This window comes from Physeter macrocephalus, chromosome 11 (assembly GCF_002837175.3).
Source record: "Physeter macrocephalus isolate SW-GA chromosome 11, ASM283717v5, whole genome shotgun sequence".
Classification (NCBI taxonomy): Eukaryota; Metazoa; Chordata; class Mammalia; order Artiodactyla; family Physeteridae; genus Physeter; species Physeter macrocephalus.
In genome coordinates, this window is record NC_041224.1 from 21,975,965 (window position 1) to 21,995,170 (window position 19,206).

At 42.1% G+C, this 19,206-nt stretch overlaps 1 protein-coding gene across 1 annotated transcript in view; it reads right to left on the reverse strand.

Annotated features, from left to right (window-relative positions):
* Positions 1–16,065, reverse strand: part of ITGB1 (integrin subunit beta 1) — an 81,302-nt gene extending 65,237 nt beyond the window's left edge. The window contains exon 1 of the mRNA XM_055087798.1: positions 16,047–16,065. The gene's annotated coding sequence lies outside the window, so the exon portion shown is untranslated. The remainder of the gene's footprint in view (positions 1–16,046) is intronic.
* Positions 16,066–19,206: the final 3,141 nt, after the last annotated feature.

The following is a 19,206-nucleotide window of genomic DNA, read 5'->3' on the forward strand; positions in this document are numbered from 1 at the left end:
ATCCCACATGCCGCGGAGCGGCTGGGCCCGTGAGCCATGGCCGCTGAGCCTGCGCGTCCGGAGCCTGTGCTCCCCAACGGGAGAGGCCACAACAGAGGGAGGCCCGCATACCACAAAAAAAAAAAAAAAAAAAAAAAAATCAGGAAGCTGTTACTCCAAGGAAAGGAAACCATCATTTATGCACTTGTTTGTTAATTACCAAGATATTTATGATTTCAGTTCTAAGAATGTAAGCTCCAGAAACCAACGTTTGGAACACTGCCTTGTGCGTAGTAGGTACTCCATATATACCTGCGGAACAAATGCATCCTATTGGAGAACTCAGTCCCAGCCAAGTTATCTTCCTTTCAATTCTATTTAAGTCTGCTTTTAAAAATAAGTATCATTAAAAAAATAATAATAACCTTTGCTGTTTTTCTACTAAAAAGCTATATCATGCCACTTTTCTGTACTTACCTACATTAAGCAGAAAAGAGCAGCCCGAGGCTACAGGCAGGCCTGGGCTTCAGCTGAAGGTGTGTGTAGTGCTGCCACCTTGAACCTACGCCTCTTTCCTGCCTGCAGGGCAGGGAGTGCCGGCTGCGCGCTGGGTGAGCGGAATACCCGCCAGAGTCACGGTTACATCGCCCTGAGTCAGGCTCTCCCGGCACCAGACCGGATGTCAGATCCTGCTGCAGCATCTCTACGTGATGCTTCTCCGCAGGCCCCATGCCTTCAGCCCCTCCCGGCTCTGCAGTCTGTGCAGGAAAGGAGGGCTGCGGGCCAGGGGCAGGCCTTGCTCCTGGAGCAGGACAGGCTGCCCTGTTGCCGCTCAGATCACCGCCTGCTGATGGCTTCTGCCATCTCGCTGACGACTCTGCAGACCCCCCTGGCTCTCCTGCTTTTTCTGCCCCTGCCGTTCATTTACTGACCTCTCTCCATGTCCTTACGAGGATTCAAGACTCAGCGGTGCCTCTCTTCCAGCTTCACTGAAATTTCTCGGGTAATAAACTAAAGAAAGAGGCTTATGTTTTATGTTTGAGTAAAAAAAAATGTGTTAACCCCAGTGACGTGACATGACTGTGTGACTCCACAAATCTTTGGCCCATAATTTCCTCATCTGTGAAATGTGAGGTTTGGACCAATGTTTCTGGCACTGGGACCTGATGCCCTGAGAATCTGACTCCTTTGGCCCCGGTGGAGCCTGGGAAACTATATTCATAAAAACTCCCCATGTGGTTTGGATGGGCAGCCGGGCTTGCGCATTATTGGACCAGATCATTTCCAAGGTCCTTCTAACTCTAAAATTCTATGAATCAAAGATCTTCTTTTCCCAATCAAGTCCCTGAGTCAAAAAAGGAATTACTGGGCTTCCCTGGTGGCGCAGTGGTTGAGAGTCCGCCTGCCGATGCAGGGGACGCGGGTTCGCGCCCCGGTCCGGGAAGATCCCACGTGCAGCGGAGCGGCTGGGCCCGTGAGCCGTGGCCGCTGAGCCTGCGCGTCCGGAGCCTGTGCTCCGCAAGGGGAGAGGCCACAACAGTGAGAGGCCCGCGTACCACAAAAAAAAAAAAAAAGGAATTGCTAACTGTGTACGTTTAGGTGGACCACAAAAAGGTAGAAAGAGTCTTATAATTTTATTTTGGTAAAAATGAAATGTTTATATCTTTTTTTTTAAACCAAGTTCAAATACCATATGATATCACTTATATATGGAATCTAAAATACGACACAAATGAATGTATCCACAAAACAAAAATAGACTCACAGACATAGATAACGGACTTGTGGTTGCCAAGGGGGAGGGGGTGGGGGAGGGAAGGACTGGGAGTTTGGGATTAGCAGATGCAAACTAGTATATACAGGATGGATGAATAGCAAGATCCTACTGTCTAGCACAGGGAACTATATCCAATATCCTGTGATAAACCATAATGGAAAAGAATATGAAAAAGAATATATATATGTATAATTGAGTCACTTTGCTGTACAGCAGAAATTAAACACAACATTGTAAATCAACTATACTTCAGTAAAATATAAAAAAAACAAGTTCACCTGGGCAACTGCAGAACTGTTTGTGTTTAAGCATGAAATTTGTAAGCATGAAATTTTGTCCTGAAAAATTCCAAACTGAACGGAAGTCCCAAGTCAGAGCCCAGTGCTCTCTGGCCTCTCACTGCCTGGGTAGGTTCCAGGTCCCGGGAGAGAATGCAGTCGGCTGGCTGGGTCAGCAGGATTTGAGTTCTCCCATGCGGTTTGCAGCCACAGCTGGCCAAGTTCATTGTGAGCAGCACTTCCTGCCTTGTTTGTGAGCTACCAACTGCATTAGGAAACAAAGACTGTCAAATTACAGTTTCTGACTGAGGCCTTTGTTGAGAAAGTTACATTGTCTATGACATCAGTGACAAGGCCAAAAGCAAGAAAATATATATGAATCTATTCCCTCAGAAGTACTCAGAAAAAGGCAGGGAGGCCAGATGTTTCCTCTCTGAGTGACAAAGGGCCTGAGGACAATAGGTAGGAGGAACAACTTTGAAAGGTCCACTTGGACGGCTTTCTCAGCGCCTAGGGATGCTACCAAGCTCCAAGAGGACATTGCACCCCTGGATCCTAGGACAGGGCCTGGCGAATAATAAATGCTCAAGAAATATTAAATAAATATATGGATCAGACAGTTCTGATCATCGAAAGCCTGCTACCTGCTGAGGGTTAACTCAGGAAACACTCTACTAAATTATAAGTTCAAAAAGGCAGAGCTTAGCTCTCATTCATTTTGTGGGCCTTGGCAACATCTTCAGTAAACATTTGTTGAAATGAGTTGGCCAAGAGCTCTTCTGGTTAGGGGGGAAAGTGAGTCAGCAAAGGGGCTGGTAGGAAAGGTTACAAAAGGCAAGTTATACATACAATTTTTTCTTGAACAATTAAGGACACCTAACTATCAACGACAATACTTATTTCAGTAAGAAAAACAGCATTTTTTCAAGGAAATGGGTTTATGAACATTAATATGATAGTTTTAGGACAAAACACTGAGTGATTTATAATAGTGAAAAATTTGAATTGCCCTAATTCAACAGGGAACTTGTTAAATAAACCATGATGCTTTCGTGCAGTTCTATTTTTAGTTAATATCACATTTTCAAAAACATTTAATGTCATGGGGAAATTTATATGTGCTAAATCAAAAAGATGTGGTAGCAGGAACTGTTGATTCCTCCCAGGCCCATCTCCCTCCTCTTCCCTAACAACATGGTTTTGTCAAGGTTTCTACCTGCCTCTGCATAGCTGTGTGCTTCAAGGAGCAGCCCTGCTCTGGGGAGCCCAGCACCAGTGGTAGCCATGAATGCCCCTTGCAAGCGGTAGGTTGAGACGTGGGTAGGTATGAGGTCATTTCAGGCCAGTGAAATGTTTGGGGAGGGGAGGAAGCTTCTGGAAAAGTTTTCCTCCATCTTGAAAAGAGACGCAAGAAACCAAAGTTCTGTTTCTACTAAACGTTGGCGGGTCTGCACATGACGTCTGCACCATGCAGCTGCCATGCAGCGAGGCTGGGCTGAGCTGACACCAGGAGAAGGCGGGAAGATGGGAAGGCCCAGAAAGGGGAGGGGGCGGCTGCTAATCCACTGGTCGCTCAACCTTGGCATCATCCGCTGTAGGTCAGTGGCCAAAAGTCAATTCATCAAATGCCCACCCACTGTAATCAATTCCCCATATGCCCAATTTGCTCACTTATTTCAACTATTTAGATAGTTAGACATAGTGGACTGATTTTCATTTAGTCTTCAAAATAGTACTTAAGGAATATTAAATTTGTTTTAGTCCCAGTTCCTTGTTGCTATAACTTGAGACTGACTTTTAATTAATTCTCCTTCTTAAGAAGTCACCTTAACTCTAGACTTACGTGAGCCAATTATTTCTGATTGTTTAAGACAAATGAATATTGAGTCCTGGTTTTCTCTTACTTGCAGCTGAAAGCATATGAATATCAATACATGTAGGTTAAGACAGAGAGAGAGAGAGGTAATTATCTCTCACTTATGCCTGAATTGTAGGAATGGGAATATGGCTGATTTGTGCATCTATTATGCTTATCTTTGTACTTTTCTATATTTTCCAGTTTTTAAAATAATGAACATCTATTGCTACTATAAATAAAGTGAAAAACTAGTCTTAAAAACTGGGTTAAGTGCTATAAATGTTGTCAGTGCTAATCTCAGAGGGTTGTAAGACCATTGAGAACTGGCATTGAGTTAAGCTTAGTGAGTGGTGGGTGGGCAGGGAAGGCTTCCCAAAGGAGAAACCATTGACTTAGTTCTAGAAGAATGAGTACGCATAGGATGAGCTGGAGGAGGTGAGGGTTAGGACCTCTGACTCCATTGTTCCTGATTTGGTTGAGGACGACTAGGGGAACACTTTCAGAATATTTATTGTCTCCTCTATGCCTTACGCTTTTCAAATATTCAATCTCCTTTCACCATCGCAACAATCTTGAAAGCAGGTATTATTATCTCCATTTTACAGAGGTAAGGCCTGAAGCTCAAAAGCTCACACAACGAACAAATGGTGGAGCTGCAGTTTTAATGCAGGTCTGATGTTAAACATCACAAGCAGCAGCCCTCATAGACGAGCTTCCTGGGGGTGGAAAATCAGGACATGGAAGCAACCTAAATGTCCATCAACAGAGGAATGGATAAAGGAGATGTGGTACATATATACAATGGAATATTACTCAGCCATAAAAAAGAACAAAATAATGTCATTTGCAGCAACAAGGATGGACCTAGAGATTATTATAGTAAGTGAAGTAAGTCAGAGAAAAACAAATATCATAACATATTGCTTATATGTGGAATCTAAAAAAATGGTACAAATGAACTTATTTATAAAAGAGAAATAGAGTCACCAATGTAGAAAACAAACTTATGGTTATCAGGGGATAAGGTGGGGGTGGGGATAAATTGGAACATTGGGATTGACATATATACACTACTATATATAAAATAGATAGGACTTCCCTGGTGGCACAGTGGTTAAGAATCGCCTGCCAGGGCTTCCCTGGTGGTGCAGTGGTTGAGAGTCCACCTGCTGATGCAGGGCACACGGGTTCGTGCCCCGGTCCAGGAAGATCCCACTGCGCGTCCGGAGCCTGTGCTCCGCAACGGGAGAGGCCACAACAGTGAGAGGCCCGCGTACCGCAAAAAAAAAAAAAAAAAAAAAGAATCACCTGCCAATGCAGGGGACACGGGTTCAAGCCCTGGTCCAGGACGATCCCACATGCTGCAGAGCAACTAATCCCATGCACCACAACTACAGAGCCTGCACTCTAGAGACCGCGAGTCACAACTACTGAAGCCCGTGTGCCTAGAGCCCGTACTCCGCAACAAGAGAAGCCACCGCAATGAGAAGCCCGCGCACCGCAACGAAGAGTAGCCCCTGCTCGCTGCAACCAGAGAAAGCCCGTGCACGGCAATGAAGACCCAACACAGCCAAAAATAAATTAAATAAATAAATAAATTTTTAAAAAATAAAAAATAAAGTCTCTGTGGAGACGTTAAGTACATATATATAAAATAGATAACTAATAAGGACCTACTGTATAGCACAGGGAACTCTTCTCAATACTCTGTAATGGCCTATATGGGAAAAGAATCTAAAAAAGAGCGGATATACGTATAACTGATTCACTTTGCTGTACAGCAGAAACTAACACAACATTGTAAATCACCTATACTCCAAAAAAAATTGAAAAAAAAATCATAGGATGTTAGAGCTGCAGAGACCATCCAGATGAAGAACTGCTGTGATTGTGTGTAATCGAAACCCAACTCAAAGCACTTAAACAAAAGGGGAATGTATTGCCTTACATAGCGATGAAGTCTGAAAAGAGTGGAACCAGCAGGAGGCTTGGCTGTACCCAAGGGTTAAGGCTGTGGCCAGTACAGTCAACATCTCTCCTACAAAAGGAGAGAGTCTTCTCCCAAGACTGCAGAGAGGGGACTGTAGGAAAGACACCTCTGCGATGCCACTGACCACCCACCTTCTGTCGTCCCCAAAACTGAGGCCCCAAAGAAGCAGCTTCTCAAAGTCAACTAAGGTCAAGGTGGTCCAAACACCCATCCAAACATCTGTGAAAAGGATCTGCATCATTTTGTTATTTGCTGTTTATGTATCACTGTTTTCTGTCCTTAAAAAAAATCTTATCACCTAAGAAGTCTGGACACAGCTACTTGGTCTTTGTTTCCACAGACAGAGGAAAGGAACTCACACTTCCTGGCATCCAGCAGTAAAGAACACTGACCACAGGGTGACCTTTCAAGGTAAGGCTTTCATGAGCATTAGGCAGAATGCCTGTTTCTCAACCCAGTGCGGAATATTTATATTTTAGAACCTTTTGATTAAACCATTGCTGCAAGAAAGTGGACCATCTATTCCTTTTTCCTGTACTTAGTCCTTAGATCAGGAGTGGGCAATTTTTTTCCACAAAGGATCAAATAGGAAATATTTTTGGCTTTGCAAACCATATGGTCTCTGTAGCAATGATTCAACTGCAGTCATAGTGCAAAAGCAGCCATGGACAAAATGTAAGCAAATGAGCATGGCTGTGTTCCAATAAAATTTCATTTTCAAAAACAGGAAGTGGGCTATATTTGGTTTGCAGGCCTTCGTTTGCCAATCCCTGCCCTAGAGCACTGATTTTTCTTTAAAAATTGCTGATTAAAAAGCACCATTAAAAAAAGAACCCATGACAGAGAAAGATAATTGCACATTTTATAGGGGTGTATTCTGTTTTAGTTGTTTTGATGATTATCTAAAGGAATCAGTATGAAATAAGAATTATTGTTACCTGTTTTGTGCTTCTGTTCATTTCAGAAGAGGAATAAGCTTATCAAGGCATGTAGCTTAAAATCTTTAAATTAATAGAACTATTTTAATAGAATAAATTTAATGTTTTAAAACCCTGTATTCCAAATGTAAATTTGATTAAGAGAAAGAACTATGTAATCTGAACTCTGAGTAGATGGAGTGATCATAAATTTGCGGGACAAATAAATTATATTTTCCTTACTGTGAAGGGGAAATTGACTGATGCAAGAATAACCACTATTTTATAAATTTATTTATTTATTTTTGGCTGTGTTGGGTCTTCGTTGCTGCGTGCGGGTTTTCTCTAGTTGCGGGGAGCAGGGGCTACTCTTCGTTGTGGTGCGTGGGCTTCTCATTGCGGTGGCTTCTCTTGTTGCGGAGCACGGGCTCTAGGTGCGCGGGCTTCAGTAGTTGTGGCGCACGGGCTTAGTTGCTCCGAGGCCATGTGGCATCTTCCCAGACCAGGGCTTGAACCTGTGTCCCCTGCATTGGCCAGGCGGGTTCTTAACCACTGCGCCACCAGGGAAGCCCAGGAATAACCACTATTTTAAATCTTTAGAAATCCCTGCCCAATGACAGATGTAGAATTCAAAACTTATTCACAGACTATACTTGGCTTTTCAAAAGTTGATAACACTTTATTTTTATAAATTAAAAATATTTAGACTAACATAAACTTTTAACATTTATTAATATACAGCTTTAAATGTATACACCATCTAATTTAAACTTAAAAGAACTCCGTTTTGGTGATCGCTATTATCATTTTCTTCTACCATGGCAAAAACAACCTCAAAAATATGAACTTAACTCACATGTACGTGGTAGCCTCAGACACTAGGTGCATTGGGCATTATTATCCTCACTTTCAGACATAACGCAGCATCAAGATCAGGAAGGTGAGCTGATTCTTCTCTAGTCACACACTAGTGACCAGCAAAGTTAGAACCAGAATCTAGATGTTTGGACTCCAAGTCCATACTCTTGTACTCTACCATATTGAGCTAACTGGCCTCACTGACACTCCAACTTTTCTAATCTTCAAATGCTTCACAGATTTATAAAACTGAGTAAAAGAATAAACGATTTCAACTTTCAATTGCAACTTAGAACTATTTTTTGAAAATCACAACAAAAAAGTTATGCTTTAGGCAGATCACTTAAATCTGTAGAACAAAGGGGTAGTACTAGATACGGGGTTTCACCTGTGCTCTGCGGAGGCCGAAAAGCTCAGGTGAAACTCAGGAATCAGGAGCTTTTGAATATGCTTGTCTTCCACAACTGATGTCATGTTTTTGGCCCAGCTGTGAAAACTGACTATCCAAGAAGGCTATCTACCAGTTTTAATCTTTTATTTTGCTATATTAGTGAACCCTGTCGAATTTTATTTGAAAAAATATTACTTTGCTAAATAATTTACTGGGCTAAATAATTTTTCTTCCAGCTTTCATATTTTGTGATACTCTGATTTCAGAATCAAATCTATATCTGAATGTGAAAAATATACAATGAGGAGAGCAAACAATTACATTGTTCCTTACTTCCTTCCTTTATTGTTCCTTCCTTCCTTTCTTTCTCTCCCTCTCCCATCTTCCTTCCTTCCTTTCTTTCCTTTTTTAAAAATAATATCCTTTCTGATGAGTGTGGCCCGACTAGTTTTTAATCAAGTAAGAAGCTGAAGAAGAAAGAAAACAAACGAGCATAAGAGTCCGGTGACATTAAAGCAGAACCAAAGCAACTCAGAGACTCCATCTAAGCAGCTGTTGTAGGGTCTCCTTGCTACAGCCTGCTGTGGATATTCCCTAGGGATCTCCATACACTAATGAGAAAGCAGAGGCACATGATTATGTTATATGCCAAATATGCTATGATTTCAATCTGTTGTTCTCTGGAGTCATAGGTAGGATGCCTGGTTGAAGCAACCTTATAAAAAGTTCTGGGGATACAATGTTAACTAAACTATTTTTTATAGAGACTCTAAGGTGGATGGATTGCTTCCCAAACCCGTCTCCTGTGCAAAGTATACTCCTGAGTTCCAAATATATAGATGGCAATTTGAGGACATAAAACAAAATCAAAGAATTCAGAAAAAAATAAATTACACATTCTTAGATCTGGAATGTCATGTGTGAGTGGATGTTACTTTTCCAAAATAAATGGAAACCTCCAATTCCAAGATTATCTAGGAGATCAGTGTCTAACCCTTCCTTCAGTGTTCCCTTCCATCACACTTGTGATTCACCTAAGCACCCCCTTGGGTTTCAGTGTCCTTCAAAGGGTCGTCTGTCTGATTCCTGTACCCAGGAGAGCACAATACTGATATCTGAACAATTTAGCATTGCCATCGCTTCTCACTGCCAAATGGAGTTTCGCTGCATATTTGTCAACCGCAGGCAAAAGAGGCGGCTAGTCTGCTCCACACAATACTGCTCTGTCTTGATCCCCATCGTAGTCCTAGAGAGAATGAGCTGAGTTGAGTTTGCTCTGCGCTCAATCAAGCTGCCTCTACAGTGAATACAGCCACACACAGCCGTCGCTCCAGAGAAAAGGCTTTGTGCCAGCCGGAGCGGCTGCATTGGAAGGAACACTTAGCACCAGCCACATATGTGTTCAAGCCGGCCTCCACAAATCCTGTGGGGCTTGGCTTTAGTCTGGGTTACCTGCTTGGAAACACATTTGCCTCAGGATAATTTTTAAATAGACTTTGTTTTTTAGATTAACCAAAGTTTTCGGTTCTCAGCAGAATTGAGCAGAAAGTGCAGAGAGCTGCCCTGAAGTGGTGTCATACAGAATAGCTTCACTGCTCTGAAAATCCTCTGTGGCTGCCTATCCATCCTTCCTTCTCCCCAACCACTGGCAACCACTATGTTTATGTCTCCGTAGTTTTGCCTTTTCCAGAATGTCATGTAATTGGAATCATACAGCATGTAGCCTTTTCCAACTAGTTTCTTTCACTTAGCAATATGCATTTAGGTGTCCTTCATGTCTTTTGTGGCTTGAGAACTCTTTTTTTTTGGTATATGGACATAAGTTTTCAACTCATCTGCATAAATACCAGAGTGTGATTCCTGAATTATACGGTAAGAGTATGTTTAGTTTTGTAAGAAACTGCCAAACTGTCTTCCAAAGTGGCTGCACCATTTTGCATTCCCACCAGCAATGAACGGGAGTTCAAACGCTCCTTGTCAGCATTTGGTGGTATCAGTGTTCTGGATTTTGGCCGTTCTAATAGGTGTGTGTTAGTATCTCATTGTTGCTTTAATTTGCATTTCCCTGATGACACGTGACGTAGAGCATCTCTTCCAATGCTTATTTGCCATCCGTATATCTTCTTTGGTGAGGTGTCTATTCAGATCTTTTGCCCATTTTAAAATCTGGTTCTTTTCTTATTGTTGAGTTTTAATAGTTCTTTCTATATTTTGGGTAACAGTCCTTTATCAGACGTGTCTTATGAAATATTTTCTCCCTGGCTTCTCATTCTCTCCACAATCTTTCGCAGGGCATCCTCAAGATAATTTTATTTCTGACAACTCATTGTTCTGCTGTGCCGCTAGACTTTGGTCTGGATCATGCTATTAGTATTATTACCTAAACTACCCTCTCTGTCTTAAAATTCCCTCCCTAGAGACTGTGTTCTTGAACAGGTTGAATCACATCAGGCCGAATAATTGATTTTGGATATCAGGGCTCTCAGGCCAACCTCTATGCAGTCACAAAAGGCTCTGTTATGTGCTAACCCATGACATAGCTGTCTGGACACCCTACATTTGCCTGAAAGGATCATATAAGGGATCCATGACAGGACAAAGATTGGATTTAAAATTTTTTTTTTATCAAAAAATACAGAGTTGAGGGCTTTCCTGGTGGCGCAGTGGTTGAGAGTCCGCCTGCCGATGCAGGGGACACGGGTTCGTGCCCCGGTCTGGGAAGATCCCACATGCCGCGGAGCGGCTGGGCCCGTGAGCCGTGGCCGCTGAGCCTGCGCGTCCGGAGCCTGTGCTCTGCAACGGAAGAGGCCACAACAGTGAGAGGCCCGCGTACCGCAAAAAAAACAAAAAATACAGAGTTGAAACTATACTGTATTGTATTGCAGTGGTAGATACATGTCATGGATGCTGTGTACATGTATACATGTCAAACGCCAATTATGCATCAGGCAAAATCCATAGACCATACAACAATAAGAGTGAGTCCTAATGGAATCTAGGGACTTGAGTTAATAATCATATACCAATACTGGCTCATCAATTGTAAAAGATGTACCACACTAACTCAAGATGTTAATAATAGAAGAAACTGTGTGTTGGGGGCTGTGGTACAGGGTGTACAGGCACTCTCTGTACTTCATGCCCCATTTTCAGAAAACCTACAACTGCTCTAAAAAATAAAGTCTATTATTTAAAACAGATACACTGCCTCAATCTTATAAAGTAGTTTTATTTACATTTCAGATTAGTTGATTTGTTCGAAGAACATTTTTTAAAAAGGTAAACACAATAACAAAAAGTTAAAAACATCAATTCATTTAGGTAGAAAGTTAACTACCTGAATAACGATGTAGTGTCTTAAGCATAACTCTCCCTCCCTGATTCTTTGCTAAAGTGACTCAACTAACGTAGAAGGAGAAATTTCATCCCACCAGTGGAAAATGGAACATATTCTTACATTCTTGAGATTGTGGAAGGCAGAACTCTAAGAGGGTTCCCTAAGAGTCCCACCTCTGGGTGTACACAGCTCAGATTAACACCCTCCTTTTGAATGTGAGGGAACCTTTGAATACGAAGGGTAGCTGCTCCCTTGATTAGATTGTATCACATGGCAAATGCTGATGGGATGGATAGTCACTCCCCTGATTGCATGATGTTTCATAAGACACTCTTGTAGCAAGACTCCAAGGAGACTGCAGTCAGAGCAATGCACTTCTGCTGGCCTGGAAACTTGCAAACATCTGCTTTGTGACCTGCCTTTGGGGGCCACGTGGCAGCAGACTGCAAGTGGCCTTAGGAATTGAGCACGGTTCCCAGCAAGAAAACAGGGGTCTCGGTCCTTTGGCAAGGAACCAAATTCTGCCATACACTTAATGAGCTTGGGAGAGGATCCAGAGCCTCAGGTGGGAAGAGCAGCCGCGGACAACATTGTGATTGTGGCCTGGTGGCACCTGACCAGAGGACACGCCTGCACTCCTGACCCATGCAACCTATTACATAATACATGCATGTTATTTTAAGCCATTAAGTTTGTGGTAAGTTGTTACGCAGCAACAGAAGACTAATACAGAGGCCATACAGGGGAGAGTCAGATTACAAGAAAGCCTGTGTGGTCTCGCTCACCTCTCCTCAGGGAAACCCTTGGACTCCATGGTCAGATCTGTGTTTGAGGACATCCTTTCACCAGCCTAAATCCTTCCAGTTGGCCAGAGGAATAGCTCCGATCCCAGCTGGCCCATGGCTGCCTGCCTTGTGGAGAGGACTCGGCATGCCAGCCGGCTCTCCTCTGGCACACCGGAAAGGGATCCACCTGCTCTACGCCCTCACCTCCAACCCACCTAAGAACAGGCTCACTCACTATTGGTCGAGACTGTTTCTTCCTGGGAGATCCCAGAGCCAGAGCAACGTGAGTGCTAAAGAGACTCACTCCAGCTAATGCAAGTAAATAAGCTAGACAGCAGCAACGTCACTAACTACAGGCGTAGAATCTTCCGGTCAGAAGAGGAGCGCCAAGATGACCATTTAGAACAAGGGAACCTCTATGAAACAAGAACCAGGAGAGAGTTGCGAAGAAACATCCTAGTTCATATTCACAATGAGATTTGAGAGGATATTGCATCCATTAAACACACAAACAAACCAGGTTTTCGTCAAAATAAATGCTCTGAAAATAATTCTTTGACAAAAATTTTAAACGGTAATTGCCAAAATAAAAATCTAAATAATGACAGTGAATAATGTAATGGACAATCCCAAAATCTGAATGATATTGATGGAGAGTACACACAAGAGAGATCATGAGAAAAGAAAAGTACTCTGGAGAACAGATTTAGAAGTCTAATCTAAAAATAATCAGAGTTCTAAATGCAAAAAAAAAAAAAAAGGAAGCAGTAGAGAATGCACAATCAATGAAATAATAAAAGGCAATTCTTCAGAGCTGGAGAAAGGATTGTGCCTGCAGATTGAAAATGTTCATTGACTAATGACAGCATTATTTTTCAAAAGCCCATTTCTAATATCAAGAACCATGAAGGGTGTGAGGTTTTACCCGAGTCACAAGTTAACAAGGAAAAGAATGATAACTCAGCATCATAGATATTCAGAGATTCAGAATGTAATAGTATACCAACCATGTACAGTTTTGGGATAATTACTTGTGAAAATACTTTAGTTAAATAAAATCTGAATCAGAGTAAAGATCATAGGAAAGGAAAAGATACAATATATAAGAAAGGACACTAAGTAGTAAAAATCTAATAAAATTTAGAGTAAAATCTAAATAAAATTTGAGAAATGAAGTGTGATGCTATTAAAAGTAATCTTGAAAAAGAAGTCATACTGTAAGAAAATAATTATTAGAGCTTCTGGAAACTTGGGCAGATTATTCAGTAAAACCTGGGGAAAGGAAAGAGGAAGGGAAGGAGGGAAAAATAAAAGCTTGCAAAGGGTTCCCATTGGGGTAGGAAGTCCAGAACATTGTTTTAATTTGACGTAGATTCTGATAGAGAAATGTAGACTCACATGTCTTTGGTAAAATATAATAGTGGCCACCAGTAGAATTAAAATAATACATAGAACTGCCTCATCAATAAAGAAAAACATATAAAAACTGGTCTAATGAAGGATAAATCAAGAGAGGAAGATAAATCTTAGAAGTTCTCATCATAAGAAAAAAACCGTAACTATGTGTGGTGATGGATGTTAACTAGACTTATTGGGTGGTCGCTTCACAAAATATACAAATAGCAAATCATGTTGTACACCTGAAACTAATATAATGTTATATGTCAATATACCTCAAATAAAAAAAGAGAAAGAGAGAGGAGGAAAAAACAATAGGGGAGGGGGCCTTTCTGCAGTGTTCCCTCATGGGACCTGCCTTCCACCATGCCCTTCCTAGCTTCCCCTCCGGAAAAGTCATCTGTGCCGAAGGACGAAGCACTGGGTGTTAAAATGGACTTGGGGACCGAAGCACTGGGTGTTAAAAGACATGAACTCATGGCTGACATCCCCTCATTCACCTTTTCTTTCCCCGCGTCTGGTGGGTAAACTGACTCTGGGCCCGAGGAAGCTCTGCAGATTCTCTCTCCAATGCACGACTGGGCAAGCTCAGCATTGCTTGGGACTGTGGGAAAGTGAGAATCCCACCATTCAGACTTGGGCAGGAGGGGAGTGGGGGCATCTCCCACACTTCATGTCTAAACCACATTCTGGAGAGAGCGTTTTCAGGGCTCAGTGTTTAAATACCCATATAGCTAAGAGTAAACTGGGCACCCTTGTCTTTTCGCCTGCTATGGAAAGCCGATGGAACGGACACTGATTGGTTGGATCAGCTGATACCCTTGAGGAGGGGTCTTTGATCATAATACCATGATGGTTAAACTGGTAAAACTTCAAACATAATCTCAACAAGAACAGCTTCGGCTGCAGAAACAGCAACAACGGAAAATTGACCCTCGTACAATTTAGTAGGTAGGCATGTAAAGGCTTTTGAGGAAAGGGAGAGAAATGAAACTATAACATTTTAAAGTCTGTTGACTTTGACCCAGAAATTCCTCATGTATAATTTACCTTTAGGGGAAAACTTGGTCATGGGTGTGTAAGAATTCAAAGATGCTCACCGCAGTGTTTTTTGTAATCAAGAAACATCACTGAGGGGAACCCTAAGACTTCTTCAGGAGGAGATACAACTGATAGGCAGTTCGATCAGTCAATGGCTGCAGCCAATACAAAAAATGGGGTTGATTTACACATATCCATCTGTAAAGTTATATAAAATTCATTAAGTAAAGAAATGCCATTGCAGAGCATTATCTATATTATGGTCACCTCCATGTGTGTGCGTGTGTGTTTATCCTTAGAAAGAGATCTGGCAGGATATTTTTGATCTCTCTGGTCTCAGGGGAGTGTGAGACTCTAAGGGATAGTCACATTTTTCTTTTTTGCACTTCAGTACTGCTTGATTTTTCCATGATGAGAATGTTAACTTCTCTTAAAGAAATGAAAGGTAGTCAATTTAGTGGGGAAGTGTTATTTTTTTGGATATATTTGGAAATTTGCAAAAGTATTACTTTATGCAAGGAAATGGTTACTGGGTAATTGTTTGGTTTCCTATGTTACCTTGCTCATTTAATCTTAGCAGCATTAGAGAGGTATTTTCCTAGTTAATTTGCACGGAATAGATATTCCCCCCACCTCTTTCTGGCCAATTTTATGGAATCCAAGAATAAGCCCATGGGCTCATTCTGGTAATGTTTAAATTTCCCATGTTACAGACATTATTTATTATCATCCGATCATCAATATAATGATACAAAAAACTATATATTGATTATTGTCATCTGATAATAGCACTATTACAACATAAAAAACCATATATTGATGATCAGATGATAATAGGCTGTGACAGAAAAGTTTAAAGAGAGTGAGTATATATTGCTTCCAAGAGGTTCAAAAAGTTTTACGGGCATAATCACAGAAAAATTTAATAGAGTACTAAAAACTAAGTAGAGACAGATGCAATGACCATTTTATGAGTGGAAAACTGAGGTAGCCTGAGCTATGGACACACTGGAAAAATAGAAACGTTGGGAATAGGTGTAAAAGCTTTTGATTCTTTTCCAGACATTCATCCAAAAGTCCCTTCCCTCCTTTTGAAATCTTTTTGGTCAAAATCCCTGGAAGTTCTATTTTTCAGTCTGCCAGTAACAATTATGTCACAAACATCAAAACAGCTACTGTACACATCCATAATCATTTCGACTGGTCAGCAAGGTTGCCTTATATGTACTTTGCATTATTTTTTAACCTACAGCAATACTTCAGTCGCAGAGATTTTGTCCTAGATCATCACCTGGACTCTATTTAGAATATTTTTGTTTTCTTTAAATAAAAAACAAGTACATGTAGGAGGAAGGTAGGAACTTATTTTTAAAAGTCAAGGTTGAGAAAGGCCTGTCTTTCATTAGTTCTCCAGAATTTTAATAACTGTTTACCAACCTTTCCTGCAGTTCGATTTCCATTTGCAACACTTCCCTTTTCTGATCTGAAGGGCAGGTTTGTCCTGACACCCCCCCACCAGTCACTCGTACTTAAGGCAACTGACTCAGGCTTCCCCGGGGTTTTTCGCCCGGCAGTTTCTCTCTATATATGGTAATCATGCTCAGCAGATCCGCGCGCGATTCCCGGAGGAAAACTGGAAAGAGAGATCACGTGAGCGCAACTGGAGCCTGCGGTTGGCCTGGGCAGCTCCTCCTCAGTGAAGAGGTGAGAGGCGATTAAGAAAGACTTACCGCTTCCTGGAGAGATTTCAGTCCACACTGCCTGCCCGGAGCCGCCAGCTTCCCCGGGGCGCGTCCCCAGGTCGCGCGGCATCACCTGCCGTCCTCCGTTCCGGCCGGGGTCCCGGGTCCCAGGGCCGCCGCCGCTGCTCCTGAAGTGCTCACCCTCCCTCCCGAGATCTCACCGAATCGCGCAGGGCAGTTATCCTCCTGGGTCACTCTTCAAAGCAATTCCGTATTACAGTCAGGTGTGAAGTCCACTGTCAGCTGCTTTCTACTAACCGAAGTACAATTCTATCCAGAAGCGGAAGGATAAACTAAATGTCTCCCTTAAGCAACTTGGGGTTTCTCAGCCCTGGGGTGTCAGGGCTCTTCTGAAACAGTGGCACAGGCTCTTGGACGATGATGCTCTATGGCTTTTGGGAACACTCTCGTTGCTGTTCATCCTGATCTTAGCTTCCATCTGTATATTCCCACTGTGCCCTTCCCACCGGAACTTCCCCAACTCTGCCCTGCAAAAATCAATCACTCAATACTGTATTATAATCAGTATAATCTCACTTCATACTGTCATCAAGACCACTTTCATTATTTGTTCCCTCCACTGTTTCCTTTCTGGGCAAAACCAAACAAAGTCAATGAAACCAAAAACTTCAGAAAAACAAAGTGCGTGTACTCAGGTCTCAATAGTCTGAAAATCCTTCTCACTTTTTCAGCGGAATGCAGATTGATGTAGGTATGAGAGTTTTTGTTTTCTTATAAGAGATTAGAGGACAAACAGAAATGTGTGAGCCATGGTGCTTAGCTTTTCCATCCTGTCGTTTTATTTTTTTGGAATGGGATGGGGAAAATGTAGTTATTGTCTGCCATCTAATGGACTGAGTTGGAATTGCATCTTGCCACTAACATCCAGCGGCTAAAATTCACACAAATAGGGTACTGATTCAGATAAAGAATGATGAATTCTACAAACAAGTCTACTTTCAAGCTTCAGAGTTCCACAGGTTAGAAAAAAAAGTGAGCATTCTCGGTTGTACGCTTTTCCCTTTCATCACTTTAAATATATCATGCCATTCCCTTTTGGTCTGCAGAGTTTCTGCTGAAAAAATCAGCTGATAGCTTTTTGGGAGTTCCCTTGTATGTTATTTGTTGCTTTTCCCTTGCTGCTTTTAGTATTCTCTCTTTACATTTAAGTTTTGTCATTTTGATTACAATGTGTCTTGACTGTATGGGACTCTCTGTGCTTCCTGGGCTTTGGTGACTGCTTCCTTTCCCAGGTTAGGGAGGTTTTCGGCTATTTTCTCTTCAGATATTGTCTTGGACCCCTTGTCTCGCTCTTCTCCTTCTGGCACCCCTATAATGTGAAAAAAAAACAAAAACCAATGAAAAGGACACAATGATAAACATTTATTGCAAAGCTGGAGAGCAGGAGTTTATGTTAAATCAAGATGGAAAGAATCAAGCAAATCTCTCTTACAGAACCATGTTATGAACAGCTGTGTGCAGTGAGGAAAAATTGTTGTCATCAGTGAATGCATTCACAATACTATGGAGAGCAATGGCTTGAAATGACGGCCCAAGAAAGCAAAGCAAACAAAGCAGTCTCAGTCTGTACTGCCAGAGTGGAACTTCAGTCATCACCCAGGCTATCCTGCACATCCAGTTAGTCATCTACGCTTTTCAGTTTTTTCCTTGATCATGCTTTTGCTACCTCTCCATTTTTCTCTGTTACCACTACTAAGAATGGGTAGTAGATAATTTTCCACATTCCTTCCATCTTAGCTCTAACCAGCCTGTGTATTATTTGCCAGACTAATCTTCCTTCAACACTGGGTCACTATTGCTTGAAACTATCCTGGAACCTTATTTCTCTTTCTTCCTAAATACCCCTTCCATCTGGTTTCACTGTTGCTTTAATCAGGTCTCACTACCTATACAATTTTATTCCCTACTCTCTAACTTTTTGCCAGTCGCTTCATAGCCCCTTGAATAACGCTGGTCCTTGTTCCTTCCAGGTCTTCTTTGACTGCAGTTCCTCTCGTGAGGAACACCTGTCCTTCTCTCCTTTTGTGCAGCTGAATTCTCCTCATCATTCAGGATCCAGCCCAGCTGTTTCCCCTCAGTGGACTCCCTCCTTACCTGTGAAGTTTTAGAGAAATTAGAGGTTCTATTCTGAAACTGAGTCCTTGGGCAAATACTGTTCAACGGTTTACTATTATTTCTCAGATTTGAGTTCCATCTCCTGCAAAATCTGTTGTGAAATACTCAAGGCCAGATACTCTTTCTTACCCACTTGCCATCCCCCCTCAGGATCTATATTTCTGGGAACACTGGGAGCTCACAGGTACTTGATGATGGGTTTTCTTGAGGCTCGGCACAATTCTGCAAGGAAGATGCAGCTGGATGGTTATTCCCATTTTATGAATGAGGATGCTGAGGCCCAGAGCATTTGCAAGACTTGCTCTCGTCAATGACAGAGCCAGGGCAGGAGCACTGGGGTCTCCTTCCTGTCTAGGGTTCCCCTTGGTGCTGCCCTCAGACCCGCACTGATAGGTGAAGTCATGCCTTAAGCCCTTCTTTACTTTCAGATAGATAACTTAATTTTCTTACAGATAACTGACATGGGCTTATGTAATAGGGAGTGACCAGGCAACAGAATATCGTCAGGGTGTGTAGTTATGCCTCCTGCTTGGCAACTTCAGTTCTTCCTGGGTGGTTATGCCACATTTTCAGCCCACACCCATTTGTCCTGTTTGAAAACCACAAACTGGTTCTTGGGCAACAACATTTTTCAGCACAGCCTCTGATTAAGCGACTGATGTGCTTTTTTAAACCTTTAAACAACTGTGAATGTGACTGTCTCCTGCCCCTTCTCACAT